This window comes from Rhinopithecus roxellana, chromosome 21 (genome assembly GCF_007565055.1).
Source record: "Rhinopithecus roxellana isolate Shanxi Qingling chromosome 21, ASM756505v1, whole genome shotgun sequence".
In the NCBI taxonomy this organism is placed as follows: domain Eukaryota; kingdom Metazoa; phylum Chordata; class Mammalia; order Primates; family Cercopithecidae; genus Rhinopithecus; species Rhinopithecus roxellana.
Genome location: NC_044569.1, coordinates 69,047,288 through 69,056,553, shown reverse-complemented (window position 1 = coordinate 69,056,553; position 9,266 = coordinate 69,047,288). Strand labels below are relative to the sequence as shown.

The 9,266-nt window shown below is 34.8% G+C and overlaps 1 long non-coding RNA gene across 1 annotated transcript; it reads right to left on the bottom strand.

Moving 5' to 3' along the window:
- Positions 1–934: 934 nt before the first annotated feature.
- LOC104672781 lies at positions 935–7,661 on the bottom strand. Its single transcript, XR_004055615.1, has 2 exons — positions 7,049–7,661; positions 935–1,274 (listed from the first exon to the last, which is right to left on the bottom strand). It is a non-coding gene; the product is annotated as an uncharacterized LOC104672781 (long non-coding RNA).
- Positions 7,662–9,266: the final 1,605 nt, after the last annotated feature.

The window sequence follows — 9,266 nt, the reverse complement described above, 5'->3', positions numbered from 1 at the left end:
ATTTCTTGTGTCTCCTTAATAAAAAAGTATATATATTCTCCCTGGAGTGGAGCATGTTATCTTATCTGGATCCCTGGAACTTTACAATAGGGATCGTTATTCATCTCTGCTTTTACCCCTGCTCCATATTCCGGGAACACTTGTGCTCCAGCAGGCATTAGAAAGAGGCAAACCCCTACTGGTTCACAAAGAGTCAACATTGTTTGGACCTTAGAACTTCAATTTCTTCTTTGTTTGTGGATTTGTTGAACACTTCCCCTATTCCAGGCATGAGGATTGTAGTGGACATACAGAAACTGAAGATACATAGACACATTTCTCATTCATGGATGTCTAATTAGGTAGACAGGTAAGGAAAGGCATGTTTTTTTTTTTTTAAATGTGAAAGGTGGTGAGACAGCAGAAGAACACTGTAATTTCCATGGTAATATAAGAGGAGAAGGCACTTCAGAAATTAAGTCTGTCCAGAAAACATTTTTTTTCTCCTGTGCCCTAATATAGCTGGCACTTCATGTTGTCAGATGCCCTTGAAACTACTTGTGTTTCTGTCTTACTCTGAGGATCCATACCAACTCCCTGTTACTTAATCCTCTCCTTTTTGCTTCTTCCAGCTCCATCAAGTTTTATCACTTTGGATCATACCTTGGTTCTGACTGTTAGCTAATGCTTCTTGCACCCAATTTAAATTTTCCCAAATAGAAGGATCTTCTGGCTCACACTCATGTCCAAATGTGGTTACAGAATTCATGGCACATGTCTTTTGGGTTCTTTATATTATTCTGTCAATTTATCAACATTGTGGGCATCGTCCCACTCCACATGAGTCTGTAGAAAGCCTTTGGCATTGGTGTGTGTTAAATACAGTGTTTTAAAAAATATATCCATTATTTTACAGAGTGTAAAGATGATCAGAATTTGAATCCTAGGCTGCCTATCTTTTGAAATCCATCTTTATATATTAGGAGAGAAATATAAAAAAAGAGAGCACATGAGGCAATCATACATTATTATTAGCTAGAATATTAGCATCTAAACTTTAAGTTAAACTTTCGTCCTCTTGTGCCTTGTAGGCCCTCACGGACATCATTTGCTTCTCTAACTCTAACTACACAATAGGTAGGCCTAGGGGTTTACTGAATGTCCCAGTACAAAAAATCTTCCATCCCTTTGTTCCACCTGACATCCAAAGGGCGAGGGTAAGCTCATGTGAAAGATATCCTAGGATCCACTGGAGCATATTCATGTCATTACATGAAAGGAAGCGGAAGAAAATTCTAGAAGAAAAACATAATGTACAAAGAATTAAAGACCTAAAAGGATAACATTTCTCCTGTCTGGATCTGTTCATATTCACCTTATTTTTCCCATTAAAATACTTATTCAAATATAATCACTATTTGGGCTTCTTGAAGATTAATTTAATTGTTAATGAATATCAGAATCTCTTCCAAAAGAAGGCTGCATGGTTAAGTAGATTTGGAGAGAGTTGTCTGTAGAGGGGAGGAGAAGGGAGAGAGAGAGAGTAAAGAAACACTGTGGTTCACCCAAACAAATACAGTATTTCTCTCAATGTCTGCCTTTGGTAGTGGTATGACCACTGATCCTCTTCTACTTATGTGGCACCTCAATGGCTAGAATAGAACCAAGAACTAGGAAAATGGTCAGGAAAACCTCCAAATAACCAGCACACTGTACATTCCTGAGATCACATATCATCCCAAGATAACCACTCCGGCCTTCAATCAGGGTCTTTACTTCATTACCCAGAGATCAGAAAAGGATGCATTATACCCATCATTTGATTGGTTACTTTGGAAAGTTTATGAAATACTTTACAAAGTTTTCGAAGCAAATTATTTCAAAATATTTTCAAACAATGCACAAGACTAAAATATTTTCAATTAAAAGCCGTTTAAAAGAAAAAAGATAATTTTTAAAAGTATTGTATATGCGTTTTTGCCGTGTTTCATGTTATTAAAATAGTAATAAATATATTTCTTAGTGTACATGGAATGTTAAAATCTCAGCCTATGGGAGGTATGAGGCTGAAGTCAAGCACTACAAGTTGGGAGATGAGGTGTTAATTATCATGACCTAGTCATTAAGAGCTTGTGTTTAGGCTCAAAACCTGGCTCATCACTTATAAGCTCTGAAACTTTGGGTAAATTACTAAAGCATGCTCCGTCAAACATACTTTATATATATTTTTACATGGTAATGATTATACTATCCAATTTATGGATTATTATAAAGATTAAGTGAAATAATGTATACAAAGTGTTTAGAACAGTGCTTGGCACAAAAGAAGTACTTAATAAGTATTAGCAATTTTATGGGATTGGCCTTTGAGGAGCGTAACTAGTAGCATTCATTTTGATGTTTCATGATGTGTCATTATCTCAGGCTTGCTTCAGGCCAATGTCTGTGTCTGAAGGTGTCCAGCCTTGCCTGCTGGGGCATGTGGTAGGAGGCCTCAGGCAGAGGCAGTAATGGCCATCAGGTGGATGGCAACACCGCAGGTCCAGATGGTGCTTTGGCAGAGGGTCACATCCATGGCTGGAAACCCAAGTGATGGGGTCCAGCTCTCAGGGGATGGTAATGAAACCCTGATTAGTAATCCAAACTGAATACAATGATGCTTGGGGGAAGGCTGTGGCCTGGTAAACAAACAGATGTCTGAGTCTCACTCTACACACAACAAGCACTGAACCATTGGCAGTGGAGACAATCCTACTCCCCACTGTGTCTCCATGATGATGCTATAATATTCTGCATTTGGAGGGGCCAATATTGACTGAAAAACTGGATTAGGCTAGGCCTGCAGTTTGAAGTGTCTGCAGGTGAGTGAGTTGGGAAAAAGCCATTTTAGAAATTACAATGGTATTCAAAATATTATCTCATATATCTTCCAGTTTAAAAATGTCAGAGTTGGATAGGGCCAGGCTTAGAACCTCACTTGTCTCTTCCAGGGCTATCAACTATTCCTCCTTTTAATAGGGGTGTTGCCCCAACTGTGGTTTTGTATATATTGAATACTCCAATGTATTGGAGTAAATGCTGTAAAGTGGACTATGCTGTAAAGTGGACTAAGCATTGGGCTACTTTAGACCTAGCCAAGATTGCTACACAATAGTGCTCCATAAATGATTATTGATTAATTCATAGATTGCTTTATTGTAGCCTAATTACCTCATTAACTGTGTCCACTTGTGCATGTAATAATTATGGCTTATGGAGAATGGTGATATTTAAACATTTTAAATGTAAAGATTAAGTTGTAATTGTAGGGTAATAGAAGCAAAGTATACTTACACTGATAACTCTGCAAGAATTTTTTTTAAAATTCTTTAGTCAATATTTTATGGGTTTAGGTATAATTTATTCTGTGAGTCTCATGAAGTTCTGAATGGCAGTATAGTGAGAAAGCAGTCATATAGATACATGTCTGGTACAGAACGTAATACGTTAAATCCCAAATTAGATAAAATAGACACAAATTTAAGACTGTTTCAGATAAATTAATTTGTGATGGCTCTGTGGTAAAAGTTTGTCATAAACAGGGTTCTTGTTGCAGACAATCAAATTCACTTTTTCTAGTTTAGACAGAAAGAAAGAGACTCTCAGCCGAGCTTCCAGAAACACCGTGAGAATATTGCTCCTCTGCCGTGATCAGGTAGTCACCCAATCAGGAAGCCTCTATCAATGCCACCTCCTATGCCACCAACTCTGCTTGATCCAAAAACGGATTCTCTGAAACTTCCACTTTCCCCACAGAATTCAACTACAAATCAGTTTTGTAAAGGAACAACTGATTGATAGAACCTAAAAATCTCTTCAGGGGCAAGGAAGCTCAAAAATACAGTTTTATTAACTCTTTTATTAAAATTCTGTCGTGGGAAAGGAGAACTTACACCGCATGGAAACAATCCAGCTATTGAAGGGTATTTTGAATTGTTCTGAATGTGGAATATTCACTTCAGAAGTCAAAGAAAGATGTAGACATTAGAAATGTTTTCTCATCTGCATTTATTTCATGCTCAAAAAAAATCCTCTAAAAGTCCATTTCTGTCCTCATCATAGACTGGACTGAATAGACTGTAGTTATCTAAAATCTGCACAAAACTTTTTGATTAAAAAAATGCCAGATATCACTTTTGTTGTTGGTTTGTTATTGAATGCCTCCAACAGTGCTCTGAGAGAATTGAGAATTTGGAGGTGAATCTTCTGCTTTGGAAACCACATGAATTCTGATTATATCATCATCACATTATTTTTAAAGTAAAATCCTGAATCTCTGGCATCAGAAATATGTTAAACTGAAAAGCAATATATATGTCAAGCCCATTCTTACCATTATTATTTTAGTACTTGAAAATATTTCTACATGTATACAGAAAGCAATGTAGAAGCTCTTTAGTAACTTTAATAATCTATCTGTTGCAAATTATGCACACAGTGTGATACAATGCAATGCAATTGCATTGCACACATTTCTTTGTTACACAATGCAATAAAATAAACCTTTAAAACTACATGTTAGTAAGAGTTTAGCATTTGCCACTTGATTACCCAATTTTATTTTAGCTGTAAGCCAAATATTTTGTTTAAATTAACATCCTTGTTTTAGACAAAATTATTTAGATTAATGGTTCTCAGATTGGATGTTCAGGATGTTAAGCTAAATTGGGGGATGGCACCATGATATAAAAATGGAAGATAAGTAAAACAAGTGTGAGGACAGAGAACTATAGGTAATAAACTTAAAAAGTGAATTTTATGATGATATAAATATTTGTGGTAGACAGGAACAATCAGGTCCTATGTATTTTATCAGTCAATATAAACTGAAAAACAAAAAACATGTTACTTATACAATTCATAGTGTTAGAAATAGAAAGTCTAGTGTTGTCACGTGGGATGCGGCAAATAGTTAACAAAGAGCAAATATAAGGTAATGAAGTCTTTACCCTCCCATCTAAACATGCATTTATTTACAAGATTTGAGATTTGTAGATGTTAGCCATCTGAGTGACTTCTCAATTGGAAGCAAGTAGAAAAGTCCTTAGACCTCCAGAAAGACGTACTATGAATTAGGATGAAAAGTCAGAATAAGGTCTTCTCTTAAAGGCTGAGTCTGCCTGGAAAAGAAGTAGCAACAGAAAACGCAGCAATCTTTACTACTCCACATCCTACCAGCCCTGCCACCCTCTCTCTTTGTATTTTTTGCTAATACAAATTTTAAAATTGCAAACTTATGTCTACTAGAAAGCTGTAGATACAGGCAAAATTCATCTTGACAATGTCTCTTACTTTATCTACATTAATAGAGAGAGGATCAGAAAGAAGAGAGATCCTGATTCCAACTATCCAGATGATTATCTTGCCACTTCCCACTTCCTATGGCAAACAAACAGAGCTGATTTTTTTTCTCCTTTTCTCACAAGTTCCTTTCTTTTCTACTTACCCAAATCCCACCCAGCCTTCTTAACTGAGCTCACATCTCAGTGATTCTATTCTTTTCTTATCTAGTTCACATGTTCAAGTTCTACTTCTTTGCCAAATTCTGCGAGCATTTAAAATCTGTAGCTTACAATTCATTACTTAATATATCATTTACTCTTTGTTGTTGTTTCCTGTATCTTAGTCCTCTTTCTCCGCTTAACAAAATTGCAAATAATACAAAGCTGTGTGAGACAGTTAATCACAGGGAATCAAATTACAAGAGGCAGAAGTAATGAGTCAAAGATACCATGCTAAATTTTGATGGCAACAAATGGAAAGTCTGGCCTTGGCCAATGACAAATGTGTGACATGAACTATGGAGTGTCATTATGGAATTATGTGCACTTTAAATCTTTAAACAAAAATAAAAACGATACAACTCCGTGCTTAGGAGCAAAAATGGACTTGCATAGGTAAAATAGTGATGAACATATTCAAAATAGTTTATATTTAAAAACCAAGTCTCTCATTTATTTGTCGTTCAGTCATTAAGCATTTACAATGACCTGCAAGTTTCCTTACATTAGAATTTAGGAATGTATAGGTGGACAGTGAGTTGTCTTTCCACTCGAGGATCTCGTACACTCCTGTGCAAACTAAAGACTGGTTTACAGTATGAGGAACACACAGTAGATACATATTCAAACGGCTAGGTAAAAAGCAAAAGCTCAATATTAGTCATAAATGGGCAAATTGTAGTGGATAAATGCTGTGTGCAAACTGAGGTGGATTTCAATATGCATAGTTCTGGAAAGAATAAAGGAGATGGTAATCCTATGGACCTTAGGCAGTCAGGCCAGAAAAGGGATGCTTTTATATTCCAAATGACACGTATTATAAAGGGAATTAGGATATCATGTACTCTGAAGGTGGCCACATGAAATTAAAATGAATTGTGTAATAAAAGATGATAAAAGAAGAAAAGACATAAAGAAGAGATTAAGATGATTATACTTAAATACTTGAAGGGCTCATGTAGGAAAAAATATGTTTATACTTACTCTGAAAACATACACGGGACAAATGGACTTGCTAGAAAAATGGTAAGGAGGCAGAATTTGGCTAAATATTAAGGAAATTGTTCTAACAGAAAATCGTGACCAAAATTAAAATGTGCTGCTTTTAAGAGAGTCCTGAAGTAAATAATGAATTTGTCCAGTTGGAATTTTATTGCATCATATCTGTAGTTTTTTTTCCCATACCTAATAAGATGATAAAGATTTTGATTTTGCTTATTATAACTACATTCTCATAGTACTTATTAAGAACCTATAATATTCTAGGTATCATATTTGGCAACTTAACATGACTGATGGAGAGTCACCAGTAGGCCAAGATAAAAGATATGGAGAAGGCAACTCAAGTAGTAGATGTGCACTCCCAACAGAGGTACAGGCTTTCTAGGTGCTCTAACAGGCTTTCCAGGTACCAGCAAGAGACGTACCACAGTGAGGGGCCTGGAGTCCCACAGTGGTGAGAGAATTTTGACTCCATGTTTAGTACTGAGAAACATGTGATAAACAAGATGGCTAGCTTTCATCATTACCACAATATTGTAGGGTGCAGGAACTGTGAGCCACCATAGAAGACCTGGTTCTGAATTGATTGTGGATAAACTGTAATAGAATTAAAATTAAAATTAAAATTTGACAGCCAGTCTCCGTAGCTAGAGAGGTACAGAAGACAATAAAAGAGGATCATCAAAGTGCTGAAATTTACCCAAAAGATGTCATAAACAAAATCTTTAAAGTAAACTAACAGACTGGAAAAAGATATTTGTAATATCCACTGGATAGAAACTTGCCAAATACACATGGTGGCTGAATGACAAATATATGGCTAGCTCTGATTGCCAATATTACAGATTTAATTTATTAGGTATGAGATCAAATCTGTTTTTTTTTTTTTTTTTTTTTTTTTTTTTTGCAAAAATGAGTAAGTATGGCAATTTACTTATTGCTAAATTAAACAGTTGGATTTGAAAGTTTGATATGGTGTAGGGAAAATTACTGCTCTGCACTACTGGCTAGTGTAGGCTAATACAGTCATTACTCTGAACACTGATGCACTAAAAGAGTAGTTCATTTGCAACAATGTGATGTGTCATAATATCACTAAGATCTTTATACACAAATTAAAATCAGAAAAATATCAGTAAAATTTCTAAAAAAAGTTAAAAAATTTGTGGCACATTAAAAAAATCCTTAAGCTTCAGATATCTAACATAGGCAACTCTAAACATTATTTCAGTATTACTTAAAATTTCAGCCTACATTGACTCAAAGGGATAAGAAATTGTTTCCTTAAAGTATACTTAAAGTATTTTCTTTTAAAGTTTGGTAAGTGAGAAAAAAATGGTTTGAATTATTTTATTTACCTTCTACTCTTTCTTCTAGTCTTTATAGTCCTTATAGTCTCTGTTATGATGAGATCAAAGATGATTTATCATGGATATTGTTGCACATGATTTTGCAGTTTTTTCTCTCTGTGACATTTAAAGGTAGCAAAGTTGAGATTCTGCTTTTAATTCATCCTCATGAGATATGAAGTCTTCTCAAATGAGACTTTTTTTCTTGAAAGACTCTGGCCTAAGCTGAATTAAATAACTAAAAATTAAATATAGCTCTTAGTGCTTCTAAAGATTAGCATTGTGATATAATCTAATTTCTATTATTCTCCTGTTTTATTAGCATTTAAATTTTTATAAACATTTGCTGGCTTAAAACGGATATTATGTTCTTGTTAATGTTATCTATCTAATGCACTCTCTCTTACTCATAATAACTGCTAATATTGTTTAACTGTTTGAAAGTTCTTAATAATTTTTGTACAGCAAATTAACAGCTTTCAAAATCAGCATTATTTCAACATTTTATTATTGAAACACATAAATATGCTTATATTTCAACAGCATGAAGAAGCCCATGGAGGTTTTTATTCCAAGTTACATCTAAACTGCTTTCCTAAGTTTGAAAATGAATACTTAATAAGTATTCAGATGGTAACAGCCAATTTGAGGGCTATACCTTGTTGGTAATACCTGATGTCACTGCCTTGATTAGAGATTGTAGGAATTTCAGTGGTTCTACCTCCATTGAACAGGCAGATGATGAAGGGGCCAGAAAAGAAGAAGATATTTGTTACTCTGTCTTTCAAAGTCTGAAGCCAAGGCTGAAACCAAGTATATCTTTTCCTGAGTGCTGAGGCCAAAGTTCAACTTTGTGGCATCTCTGTGTAAAGAATTCCTAGATACAATTAAGAAAAACAGAAAAATGACCAAAGCCTATCAACAATCCCCAGAAGAGAAAACTGGAATCGCCAATGAACCTATGAAAAGCTGCTTAACCCTGCCAGTAATCAGATAATGAAAACTGAAACAGCAATGAGATGTCATTTCATACCCATCAAGTTGGGAAAAAAATTAGCAAAAAATATCACACATTGGTGAGAATACATGTAAATGGAGCGCTGTAAGCAATTTACTAGTAAACAATAAATGTGATGATTCATATTACCTGGCAACCAGCTGTTTGATTTCTAGTCTATGTGCTAAATGAATACTTGCACATGTACGCCAAAGATAATACATAGGAACTGGGTAATATCCAAACAAGGAAATACTATATAATGACTAAAATAGAATAAATGGAATCTACATGTGTCAAGTTTGATAAATATAAGAAGAAAAAATAATTTTGAGTAGGAAAAGCAAGCTGCCAAATGATATCTAACACAAGATAACATTGATCTAATATGTTAATATG